The sequence below is a fragment of the Rhincodon typus genome, chromosome 17 (assembly GCF_021869965.1).
Source record: "Rhincodon typus isolate 14 chromosome 17, sRhiTyp1.1, whole genome shotgun sequence".
Classification (NCBI taxonomy): Eukaryota; Metazoa; Chordata; class Chondrichthyes; order Orectolobiformes; family Rhincodontidae; genus Rhincodon; species Rhincodon typus.
The window spans coordinates 36857950-36872036 of record NC_063348.1 but is presented as its reverse complement, the minus strand read 5'-3'; the positions used below and the strand labels follow the sequence as shown (position 1 = coordinate 36872036).

Sequence of the window (14087 nt, the reverse complement as noted above, 5' to 3'; positions counted from 1 at the left end):
TTTATTGTTAATTTGTACTTCACCTTGAGTTTCCCATCTGCGCGAGATAGCCCTGTGAGCCTTCACTCAATAAGACTCCACCATTTTCAGTCTTGAAATTTTCAATTGAAGCTGAGTCTCTACAGCATTTTGTGGGGAGAAAATTCCAGCATCCCACTACCGTTTGTGTGAATTTGTCCTTCCTGATATCACCCCTGAATTTTATTGCTTTTACCACTTGTTCTTAACTCCCCTCTAAATCCACCAGCCTATCCAGCTGGTCTTGCAGCTCAGTGGGTCCACCGAATAATAGAAATGTTGCAGCGCAGGAGGAGGCCATTCAGCCCATTATGTCTGCGCCAGCTGAATCAACTAGCCACCCATCCTACTTCCACTTTCCAGCATAGCCTCGGAGGTTCCAGTCCTTCAGGTGTAGATCCAGATTCCTTTTTAATGGATCAATGGTTTCTGCCACAGCCATCAAACTGACAGTGAAATCTAGACATCCAACGCCCTCTGGACGAAAACATCTCTCTTCATATACCTTCTAATCCTTCTACTAATCACCTTCGATCTGTTCCCCTGATAATTGAACTTTCTGCAAGATCTTCCCTGTCCTCTCTATCCAAGCTCCTCATTGTTTTGTACAACTCCATTAGGTCACCCTTCAGCCCCCCTGTTCTAAGGCAAACCACTCTACCATATCCAATCTTTCCTCAGCTGTAATTTGCAAGCCATGGCAACGTTCTTGTCAGTCTCATCTTGCACTCTTTCTCAAGTAATTATGTCGTTCCTGTAATATTGTGACCAGACTGTACACTCCATCTGTGGCTCAACCAGGGTCTTGCATGGTTTCGCTCAGTGTCCTGCTTTTGCATTCACTAATCACCTAATGAAAGAAAGTATCCCATCTTCCTACTTCACTATTTTATCTACCTGTGCTGCCACTCTCCGGAACCTGTGGACATGCACTCTAAAGCCTCTACATCCTCGACCCTTCTCAATAACCACCCACTTATTAATTTATTTATTAACTTATTAATACCTGGCTAACTTTTGCTAATCCCAATCATGCCTTCCACATACAAGTCTAATATGACTTCAGTCAGCTGACTGATAGAATGCCTATGGTGTTAATGGAGAAACTGTTGAGTTTCTGACAGGCAGACCAGATGAAAGCAATTAGTTTAGTTTTGAGTTCATAATTGAAGGTTGAATTTCAGTTCAGAACAACTCAGAGTTAATTCCTGAAGTGAACATTTTTTTGAAAAGGAGAGCCACATATTAGTATATATCACAAACAGCAAGCAATCCAAAACTGAGCTCTCTACTATTTAAGGAGAAATAATTTTCTGGCTATTCTAAAATCCAAAACTAATGCTGAAGGGGGGCAAAGGCTGTTTAAGACTCTTAAATGTAGAAATAAATATGCAGACCATCTCTTGGCACCACTACGCTCAATCATCACTGAGGCAGCACTCAAAGCAAGCGGCCTATTATAAAATTTATTTACTCATCAATCAACTTAAACAGTGAACTTCAGCTGTGTACTATTATAATTCTAGCTGATGCTACAACTGGGAAAAACCGGTGCCAGAGCAAACCTTGGCTTTACAGATTATATGTTCATTTTTTTGTAGTTGGTTAGTATACTTAGTCACTGAAACGTGTTCACACAAGACTGCAGGTTTTGTTAACAACGCAGCATAAGTTTATTAGACAAAAAAAGGGGAAATCTACAAAACAAAAACAATTAGAAAGATGTTAACAGAAGCATTAAGAGTTTCAACCTATTTCTCAACCCTATCGGTTAAAGAAACTTAATCCCAGAAAAATGTCACTCCTATCTCAACTTTTAAATTTTTTACTTCACTGACTAATATTGTTTACTTGAGCTATGGTGACTGTTCAATTCTGCTTTTCAAGTCCATATTGGTTCCCCTGGCTTGGAGATTCGACAGACTATAAACTGCTTCTGCTGACGTGACTAGATCCCCTGATTTAAACAGAAAAATTTTGTTCTGCTCCTCAGAAAAAAAAAACAAGTTCTCTTCTGGAAATAACTCCAAGTTGTTGTGAACTGAGAACTTCAACATTCAGTTATGAATTCAAAACCAGACTAATTGTTTTCATCTGTTTACTCTGCCTGTCAGTGTGACAGTATATATTTTGTCCATTTAACACTACAGGCATTCTATCAGGCAGCTGACTGAAGTCGTATGTCTTCTTCAAGATGATATAATGAGCTCACTAATGACTTTTTAATCATGCTTTCTTCAAAAAATCTTCACAGCATTAACCAAAACCCATCTATTTCTATTGTTTTGATGAACAAAATCTAGAGCCCAAAACTAATACATTATAGATGGCTTCCACATGACAGAATTTTTTAAAGAGTACACTACAACTCTCAGACTGGAATCTTGCATGGACCCAGTGGGCTGGGTGGTCTTTTTCTGTGTCCTAATGATCCTGTGACCACGCAGCACTAGAGTGAGTGGTCTGCAAAATCTATTTAAAATGAGTCTTTACGGCTACAGAAAACCGAATTTGCAACCAAATGAATCTTCCATTAAAAACATGATAATTTCTCCAACAAAACGCAGTGTGGCTACATCATACAAATGATATGTGTACAATCAATCCCAGTCGTTTATAGCAGTGTGGTCTTAGGAAATGATTGACAGAGTATATCCAATCATCGCTATTTTAGTTGGCCTGGTCATTTACTGTTGGCCTCAAATATATGAAAGTGTTGGTTTGTAGCTTCTAAAAACATTGTTCTTTGGCACTGAAGGAAATGAAAGGCTGGGATGGCCACAAAAATGCAGCAGGATGTTTTGCAACACAGTATAGGGCCAACTGGACACAGAAAAACAGACCTCTACTCTGTGCCGAGACAAACATGCACACTTCAAAAATTAATGCATGTTAGGTTTGCATTTGTTCCCCTTCTGCATTGAATACCAAAATAAATGACTAGCATCTAAACTGAGACTAAATCTCATTACTACTGCCATAAAGAATTACACCAGCATATTGAATTGACTGCGGCTATTATTAAGTCCTGTGCACTCATTCATCAGCCGTCCCTTGCAAAACTACATTGATTCCTAGGTAGCAAGAACTGCAGATGCTGCAGTCAGAGATAACACAGGGTGGAGCTGGAGGACCACAGCAGGACAGGCAGCATTGGAGGAGCAGGAAAGTTGACGTTTTGGGTCGGGAGGGTCCCAACCCGAAACATCAACTTTCCTGCTGCCTGGCCTGCTATGTTCCTCCAGCTCCACATTACGTTGATTCCTAGTTCTTCAATACTTCAAATATAAGAATTGTGTCCTTTGTTTTTAAATTCTTGCAGTAGTTTAGTTTTCCCTACTATCCCTTTAACTTCATCCAGCCCTGAAACTCTCCACAATCTTTGTGCTCATCCAGTTCTGCCCCTTTTGTCCATTCCCTACTTCCTTTACGCTGCAATTGATGGCCTGCATTGCCAAGAACCCCAACTTTTGGAATTCTCTCCTTAAACCTTTTCACTCACTACACCTCTGGTTTCTTTTAAGGTCTGTCTTAAACCTGTCTCTTCAACGCATCTATTTGGCACCTGTCCTAATGTCTCCTTTCTCTGGACACATTGGTGTATTTTTTTGTCTGATTTAAACTCTGAAACCCCCGTATGACATTTGTGTGCATGAGAAGGTCATATATAAATGCAAATTGTGGTAGTTGCCATTGTTTCTTCAGTATTAAAGAAAGAGAAAGATTTGCATTTATATGATGAGATGCTAGTTTAGGATTAAATATTTGCCAAATGACATCAGGGGAAACTCTCCTGATACTCTTCAAAATAATACCATGGGATTGTTTATATATCCCCTGTGAGCATCAGGTGGGGTCTCAGTTCAATAGCTCATCCAGAAGATGTTGCCAAAATATTCCATGTGTTTATCCCAATTAGTTTGAGTTACTAGTTTTATGGTTTTTCGCATGACATTGTTTGACCACTCAAATCCCAAATGATTTGCTGACGTCTTCTCAGTTCAATGCCAAACCTTCTAATCCCAGCTAGATTCTATTCAAACTGAGGGTTTAGTGGTTGTAACTCAAACCTCCAAAATGGAGCAGCACTGTTTCATTCAGTCTAAAGAGCTACATGGTGGCTTCTTTCTGTACGGCGTATACGTTTTTGCAGTCTCTCTGAAACATGACTCTTCGCGATGGCTCTTTCTCTTTGCATCATATAGAACAGAAAGGGACTATTCTTCCAGGAGAGGCTTTTTGATCCATTGTGTGGGTGCCACCTATTTAAGAGCTTGCCAATTAATCCCACTGCTCCTTTCCTCAGAGCCCAGTCAGTTCTTTTACCCCTCTTTATTTACCCAATCCCATTTTGAATGTTACTATTGTATCTTCTGCCACTACTGTTTCAGAAAGCGCAGCGCAGTGTAGATCTCAACCATTCGCTGTGCTAAAAAGAAACTTCTTATTTTCCCCCTTTAATTTCTTTTGCCAATTACCTTTATTTAAGTGTTCTCTGGTTACCAGTAGCTGTCACTGCCAACTTTATTATTTACCCTTGTTTACGCTGTCAAAACCCTTCATGATTTTGAAGGGTCATGATCAAATTTTTGTTTTACCTTCACTGTTCCAAAGAGAACAACCTCAGTTTTCTAATCAGCTGTAATGTTTTGTCCCAACTCCAGTCTTACCACTGGGTTGTAAGCCAGAGGTGCAGTATGATTTCTAGAATTTGTGGTCACTGTGGGTAAAAAGCTGTATCCTTACACCAGTCAAAGCTAGCAGATGTTATTTGTTAGTATTCTATATTAAGCCCAAGTTTATTTAACTCCAACATCTGAAGAGATTCTTCCAGCTCTCTTTCCACCCCCACCCCCAACTCCTGGACAAATTCCAAGAAGAGGTTTTATGCTTCATCAGTAATGACAACAGCAGTTTGCATTTACGTAGTCTCTTTAACCTTAAAAAATGTTTCAATATGTTTTGGTGAAGGCTTCTGTCGCATGTTGACTCCAGCCTCTAACTTCTCATTGCCTGCAACAGCAACTTCTTACATTTATGTAGTGCCTTCAGTGTAGTAAAAATATGCTAAGGTGTTAACTAGAAATTGTAGTAAAGGTAAATAAAGGAATATTGGGATAGATGAGCAAAATTTGGTCAAAGGTATCAGTTTTGCGGTATATCTGCTAGCAGAGATGGAAGTTTTGAAGGAAATTCTAATGCTTAGAATTGCTAAAGCTGAAGGTAGGGCCACCCAATGGTTGGGTGAGGAAATGTCAACTTAGCTCAAATCCATGGCCTTCTGACTCTGAGCTGAATGTGTTAATGAACAAAGAATGGCATTAAATATTATCTCATTACTTTTGCTGATTCGAGTTTCATTATTGCCCTGTTTCTGTGATGTAGACTCTCAAACAAGGTGCGATTAATGTTTCCACTGTTGAGTGTTTTGCAGTTTATATTTGACCTGAGCAGGCTAACTGGCTCGTCACCATTGTCACAAATATAAGTGTCTGCTGGAAACCTAGAGATAAAATGGTTTGAATCGTGTCTTATGCAAATAAAATTTGAATCCTGCTTTAAATGCGATGTTTGTGCTGCAGCACCTTTCTCATCTTCACACAAAACCTTCCAGAATTTCTTGTGCCCCTGTCTCTGCCTAGCCACTGATCACCTTACTCGCACCAAAGGTTTTTGGGAAGAATTTGCCCAGCTGCCATACACACTGTCTCACCAATGAGTCTGAAGATCGCATGGTCAAATCTTGCTCAAGAGTCTTGAGCACAAAATCCAACCTGACACCAACCGCCCCCAGTGCAGTACTTGGGGAGTGCTGCAGTCAAGAGACACTAACATTTGGAGGTGATGTTAAATAAAGGCTCCTTCTATTGTCTTGGGTATTCTTGGGAACCATTTGAAGAAGAGCAGTGGAGGTATTCCTTGTGTCTTGTCCAAGATTCATCTGCCAATTAATATCATTTAAGCAGGTCGTCTGCTCCCCATCTCATTGCTATTTCTGGGAGCTTGTTCATTGGCTTCTGTAAATTAGAATTAGACTTGCATTTATTGTCATGTGTACAGGAGTACAATGAAAAGTTTATAATGTCGCCCCTCACAGCATCATCTTAGTTGCAAAGTACCGAGTCCTAAACCTTGGGTACAAAATAGAGACATAAAGTTTTTAAAAGTTACATTACTTTACAGTGATTCATAGTATAAGTTAGAAAATAAGAAGTAAAAGTTAAAAGGATAAACATTACAGTCAGATAAATAGATGACAGATAAACACTACATTGCAGTAGATCAGCGCAGGGGGTTTCCACACATGGTCTGACTGGGCTCACAAGCTGCTGATCGCTCACACCAGCCTGCAGTCCAGCAATTGTGCCCTCTCCGCTCCGAGCCTCATTAGCTGCTTCATTTAATGCATTACAACCGTGACTATCATTCAAAAGTATGTCATGGTCTGGGAAGCACGTTGAACAGCCTGAGGTTGTGAGAGGTTCTGCATAGATACAAAATATTTTGTTCCAATTCTTTTGTGAGAAACAGCTTTTTAATTATCAGTTGCCTATTATTTCACTAACTCCCACTTTCAATCCTATTTAAAGGCTGCCTTTCTCAGGTGCTTGAATGTAAGATACAACTGTGAACCAAAGGAGCAAAAGGAAGCTTGCAGCCTCTCGCCTCTCGCACCTCCTACCAGTCCATAAGATCATGGCTGAACTGCTTGTAACTTTAAACCCATGATAAAACTTCACCCATATGCTTAAAAAGAACTTGCCATCTCTCCATTAAAAGTATTCAAGGACTTTGCTTCTACCAAGGGCTGGTCAGAGGTTAGTGAGTAACTCCTCTCCTGATTCCCCAAAGCATATCCACTATCCACAAGGTACAAGCCAGGAATGAGACAGAATGCTTCCCACTTGCCTGGATTGGTTCAGCTCCAACAACACTCCAAGAAGCTTGACACCATTCAGGACAAAGTGGCCCACTTTGTTAGTACCACATCCACTCCCTTTGCCACCAGTGTTCTGCAGCAGCAGTGTTTACCATCTACAAAATGCACTGCAGAAATTCGCCAAAGATCCTTAGGCAGCACCTTCCAAACCCACAATCATTTCCATCTAGAAGGCCAAAGGCAGCTGACATATGGGAACACCAATGCTTGCAAGTTAACTTCCAAACTGCTCACCATGCTGACTTGGAAATATATCACTTTTACTTCAGTGTCACTAGGTCAGAATCCTGGTACTCCTCTTATCGCATTGTATGTCTACTAAAACCAAATGGACTGTAAAGTTCTTGAAGGCAGCTGACCACGATCACCTTCTCAATGGTCAATAAACGCTAGCCCAGGAAAAGACACCCACATCCCATGAATGAATTTTAAAAATGTCATTCTCGTCATCAGTCTGGTTAATCTTCTCTGAAGTGCTTCCAACCTATTTACATCTGTCCTTAAGTTGACCGATACTTTACACGTACTCCAGATGTGGTCTCACCAGTGCCTGACATAACTGAATTGTAATCTCCCTAAATTTATATGAAATTCCCCTTGTAATAAACAACATTTATTTTAGCTTTTGCAGTTACTTGCTGTACCTACAAACAGTAGGACACCCAGAGCCCAGTGCATCTCAGAGCACTGCAACACCTCACCATTTAACTAAGATGAACTTTTTTATTATCCCTGCCCAGATAGACAATTTTTGCACATTTATACTTTTGCAAAATCTTTGCCCACTTACTTTATCATTCAATATATTTTTATAGCCTTTTTATGTCCTCATCATAACTTACCTTACCAGCTATATTTGAGTTGTTGGTAAGTTTGGCAACCATGTCTTCCTTCCCTTCATCTAAATCATTTATGTAAACTCTGAACAGTTTAGGCCCAGTATCAGTCCCTGCGCTACACCACTCAGTACAACTTGCTTAGGCCCATTTATGTCTACTCCGTAGTCCCTGTTAGCTTGCCAATCTTTTGTATATGCCAATATGCTGCCCCCTACACCATGAACTTTTATTTTCCATTGTAGCCTTTGAAGTGGCACTTTTATTAATTCTCTTTTGGAGACTAGTCCTGAGAGACTGAGATGGAATTTCTTCTGCTCTAGATTTGTGGATGTTGAAGTGACTAAACAGTCCAATAATGAATTTTTGCATCCTGCCATTGGTATGGCAAGTGGCATTTGAAGATACGGGTGGATGCAATATTTGGATGTTCTTGTACTCTTCTGCTGTTTATGCTTCGCCTCCACCTAGGCCTATTGGAGATGCACCTTCGTGGATGTTTGACATGCAGGTTCATAGTTCCTCGAAAGAAGAGTTGCAGGTAGACAGGGTGGTGAAGAAGGCGTTTAGTACGCTTTCCTTTATTGGTCAGTTCATTAAGGATAGGAATTGGGAGGTTGTGTTGCAGCTGTACAGGAAGTTAGTTAGGCCACTTTTTGAATACTGCATTCAGTTCTGGCATCCTTGCTATAGGAATGATGTTGTAAAAATGGAAAAAGTTCAGACAATATTTACAAAGATGTTGTCAGGATGGAGGGTTTGAGCTGTAGGGAGAGGTTGAGTAGGCTGGGCCTATTTTCCCTAGAGCGTCAGAGGCTGAGGGGTGACCTTTATAGAGATTTATAAAATCATGAGGGGCATGAATAGGGTGAATAGCTGAGGTTTTTTCCCCAGATTAGGGAGGACGTAGGTTTAAGGTGAGAGGGGAAAGATTTAAAAGAGACTTAAGGAGGCAACTTTTTCATGGAGAGTGATGCATGTATAGAATAAGCTACCAGAGGAAGTGGTGGAGGCTGGTACAATTACAACATTTAAAAAGTATTTGGATGGACATATGAATAGGCAGAGTTTAGGTGGATATGGGCCAAATGTTGGCAAATGTGAATAGATTAATTTAGTATATCTGGTTGGCATGGACGAGTTGGACCGAAGGGTCTGTTTCCATGCTGTACATCTCTGACTATGACTCTACCCACTCTGGGTGGTCTTGGGCAAGAGATTCTCATGAATCAATTGCATTTTTTTTTTCAGAGAGGCTTCAAAAACATCTTGAAGGGTTTCCTCTGCCCACCTGATTACTACTTGCTGTGAATAAACTTGGAGTAGAGTTTGTCTTGGTGGTCTTGGGTCAGGCACGTGGATGCTGTGGCCCACCCAATACAACTGATTAACTGTACCAATACCTCTGCTGGGGATGATGGTCTGAGAGCAGGTGCTGAAATCAGAGCACCTTTACTGCCATTGTGTTTGCAGGATTTTGCAGAAGCATCACTATGATATTTCTCTAAGAATTTGAGATGTCTTCTGTACGTTGTCCATGTCTCTGTACCCACAAGGGCAAATAACACTAGTGCCCTATAGTCCATGAGCTTGGTGCCAGATTTATGCTCTTTGTTATCAAGCATGCTGTTCCTCAAACAGCTGGAGGCAATGTTGAATATTATGATTAATGCCTGTTCACATTGTCGGGGGCTCCCAAAGTATTGGAATCAATCCATATTGTCCAAAGGCTCACTGTAGATCTCGACAGTCCAAGGGTACTGTTGCACAAAGGGAGCAGCTTGTTCTTGATGTTCTGGATGTTTAGCCTAAGGTCCACTCTCTCGTACTGCTCCATGAATCCAGCAGCTGGCCACATACTGCAGCTCGATGACCAGAGTCAATCTTGGTTTTTGACTGGAGGAGGCACAGATTGAACAGTTTCCTGCTTGTCCCCATAGAGGAACTCCACTCTAGCGGAAATCTTCATGAGATAGGGCAAGAAAGATGCCAAAGAGCTTCAGGGAGACAACGCAGCCTTGCTTCACCCCAGTTTGTGTACATACTGGATGTGGTGGACTCTGTCCGAGGATAAATCCGAGGAGGAAGTGAGGGGTGAGGCATTTGTGTCACTTTATTTGAAGCAGTTTGAAAGCAGATGTTTTGCTTAAGTTTTGCTGTTTTGTGGGAGGGAAGTTGCTGACAGTTTCTCATGAGTTTGCAGTTCATCCTCATGGATCAGGAATTTTCAAAATCAGTGGAAATTGGGGATTTTCCATGCTACGTTCCCATTGTACAAATGTTCAAATCTATAATGACTAGAAGAATGTGCATTTCTTGTTTTATAACTTCAGAATGTTCCAAGGTGCTTTTGAAGTGCAGTCACTATTGTAGGAAATCTGGTAACCGATTTGCATGCGGCAAGATCCCACAAAGAGCAAGGCAAAGATATCCAGATAATCTATCTGTTGCTTCGGGGGTAAATATTGGCCAGGAAATGGTGGAGAATTCCCTTCTATACATTCACTCCATCTATTCTTCCTGTTGCCCCAGCAAAGCAACCAACATAATCAAAGCGTCCTCCCACCCTGGTTATCCTCTCCTCCCTTCGCATCCCCCCCTACAAAAAAATCAGGCAGAATATATAAAAGTTTGAATACATGTGCGAACAGATTCTTCCCTGTTTTTATCAGACTTTTGAATGGACCTCTCAAATTTTTGATGTTGATCTCCCTCTCTCTGCACCTTCTCTTTGGCTGTTACACTGATTCTTCACTCTGGCCTGCTACCTTGATGCACCTTGTATGGTACAATCTGCCTGTACAGCATGCAAAACATTACCTTTCACTGTATCTCCACACATATGACAATAATAAATCTAATCAAAATTGTGCCACAAAATCTTGCTTGTCCAATAGAGAGGTCAGACAGTGTCTTGATTCAGTGCCACCTCTACAGTTGAGCATAGCTGACTGTACAGCACTCTGTGCCAGTATTGTGCTGGGGGTCTCGGCCTGGATTATGGAGCTGGGGTCTCTAGAGTTCTATCCTCCCATCTTGTCGCTTGGGTAAGAATGCTACCAATTGAGCCATGGCTCACTGTAGAATAATCAGTTGAAAACAACACATGAAAAAGTTAAAATGAATGGAGGCAACAGATTGAGTTTATAAGTGACCATTGAAGTCAATAACACTGAAGAATTTCACGTGACATTGAAGGAAATACCGCAATATTAAGCAGAGTATAAGTAATGAAGAAGGGTCACTGAAGCCAAAAGATTAACTTTGCTTTTGCTCTTCAGATGTTGCTAGACCTACTGAGTTTTTCCAGCAATTTCTGCTTTTTGTTTCTTTGTTCCAGTATCTGCAGTTCTTTGTTCTTTTTAATATAAGAAATGAATTGTTTTGCAGTTCAGGAAAGGGAATTAAGACTGGAATTGAAAGTATTTTTGTTTTTTGTTTTTTTGGAGGTTTTTTTCCCACCCATTCCTCAACGCAGTAGATCTGAATGATTAAAACCTTAGCCTCAACCACTTCCTCTGCGTTTGAATCTGAGCAGCTTTTGGGGACCTTGAAGAGCTCTTTTTAGTGCTACTGCACCATTAGTTAAAGTTCTTCAAAATACTCAGATTACAGCACAAACGGACCATTCAGCCCAACCAGTCCATGTCAGCATTTAAATTATCATGTCTCTACAGTTCTAGTCAGATTTATCTCTTGTTATAGCCCTGCCACCTACTTCCCTTGCTGAATCCATCCTAAAGTGTGCTATGCAAAACTGTAGATAATGCTCCATCCAAGGTCCGACAAGTGTAATGTACAAAAACCAGGTACAGCACAGGAACAGCCCATTCGGCCCACCAGGATTGCGCTGACACATGACTTTCCAAACTTAAAACCTTCTGCCTCTACATGGTCCATATCCCTCTATTCCCTGCCTATTCCTATATCTGTCATGATACCTCTTAAACATAGCTGTTGTGTCTGCCTCTGCCACCTCCTCTGGCAGCACATTCCAGGCACTTACCACCCTCTGTGTATCAAACATTTGCCTTTCTCATCCCCTTTAAACGCACCCCTTTTACCTTAAACCTACATCCCCTACTAATAGATTTCTACATTAGGAAAAAGACTCCAATTATCCAAGTTCAGCATAACCTCCTTTCTCCTTTTACTCCATGCCCCGTTAATAAAAGTTAGGATACTGTTTAATTAACTTGTTGTTTGATCTGCCCTGCCACATTTTGTGACCTATGCACATATCTATCCAGTTCTGTCAGCTCCTGCACACCCTTTAAAATAGCATCCTTTATTTTATGCTCTATCCTGTATTCTTGCTACCAACATGCATCACATCACACCCCTTCACATTGAACTCCATCTTATCTGATCACTTCACCAACTTGTCAACATCCATTTGGAGTTCTACAGTTTTATAATGCTTCTAAGTTTTGTATCAGTGTAAATGTGGAAACTGTTCCATACACATCAGGACTGAGATAATTAATCTATATTAGTAAAAGCAAGAGTCCCAAAACTGACCCCTGGGGAAATCATTATAAAATTTCCTCCAGCCTGAACATTATCCATTGACCATTACTCTTTGTTTCCTATCCGTCAGTCAATTTTGTATCCAGATTGCTACTATCCCATTTATTCCATCAGCTATAACTTTTCTTACAAGTCTTTTATATGACACTGTATTGAACGCCTTTTGGATGTTCTTGCACACTACGTCAACAGCATTACCCACGTCATTTCTCTCTGTTATCTCTTCAGGAAAAAACCTCCAAGTTAGCTAAGCGCAAATTTCTTTGAAGAAAAATGTAGTGGCTGCTCCTAATTAACCCAAATCTTTCCACATGACTCTTAATTCTAATTTGAATAACCGTCTCAAGAAGCTTTCCCACCACTGAGGTTAAACTGGCTAGTCGGTGATGGCTGGGCATTTCCTTGCAACCTTTTTTGAACAAGGGTGTTTATAAGAATCTAACTCCCTGCTGGAAAAACATTTGCCCCTCTCTCTTAGAAACCAAAAGAACTGTGGATGCTGTAAATCAGGAACAAAAACATCATAAGATCAGAAGTGGGGATGTTTGCTGATGATTGCACAATGTTCAGCACCGTTCGTGACCCCTCAGATACTGAAGCAGTCTGTGTTCAAATGCAACAGGATTTGGTCAGTATCCAGGTTTAGACTGACAAGTGGCAAGTGACATTCATGCCACATAAAAGCCAGGCTATGACCATCACCAATAAGAGAATCTAACCACCACCCCTTGATATTCAACAGTGTTACCATCGCTGAATCCCCCACTGTCAACATCCCTGGGAGTTATCATTGACCAAAAACTCAAATTGACTCACCATATTAACACAGTGGCTACAAGAGCAGGCCAGAAGCTAGGAATACTGCGGCAAGTAACTCACCTCCTGACTCCTCAAAGCCTGTCCTCCACCTACAAGGCACAAGTCAGGAGTGTGATGGAATATTCCCCACTTGCCTGGATGAGTGCAGCACCCACAACACTCGAAGCTTGACACCATCCAGGAAAAAGCAGCTCGCTTGATTGGCACTACATCCACAAGCATCCACTCTCCACCACCGACACCCAGTAGCAGCAGTGTGTACTATCTACAAGATGCACTGCAGAAATTCACCAAAGATCCTCAGACAGCAATTTCCAAACTAACGACCACTTCCATCTAGAAGGACAAGGGCATGAGACATATGGGAACTCTGATACAAAACTTAGAAGCATTGTAAACTGTGAGGAGAACAGTGTCGAACTCCAAATGGATGTTGACAAGTTCACCTTCAAGTTCCCCTCCAAGCCACTCACCACCCTGATTTGGAAATATTTCACTGTTCCTTCAGTGTCACTGGCTCAAAATCCTGAAATTCGCTCCTTTACTGGCATTGTGGGTCAACCCACAGCAGGAGGATTGCAGCGGTTCAAGGCGGCAGCTCACCAACACCTTCTCAAGGGCAACTAGAGGTGGACAAGAAATGCTGGCCAGCCAGCGACGCCTACATCCCACAAATGAATAGGAGAAAACAGCTCCCAGTCTGATTTGGAATGATATCACTGTCCTTTTGCTGTGTCAAAATCCAATTCCTGTGCATTGTGTGTACACTTGCAGCATGTGGACTGAAGCAGCTCAAGAAAGCAGCTTCACATTCCCTCTCAAGGACCATTAGATGTCAGCTCTAAATGCTGACCTTGCCAATAACACACACATCTTTTGAATAATTTTATTTTTAAGAAGAGAAAGCTCATCCAGATGTTGAAACATGGTACAGAAGTTGGTAA

General features: G+C 41.2%; 1 protein-coding gene across 7 annotated transcripts in view; it reads left to right on the top strand.

Moving 5' to 3' along the window:
• The window catches only part of LOC109911635 (liprin-beta-2), a 231286-nt gene that overhangs the window by 155477 nt on the left and 61722 nt on the right, over window positions 1–14087 (top strand). The window lies entirely within an intron of this gene.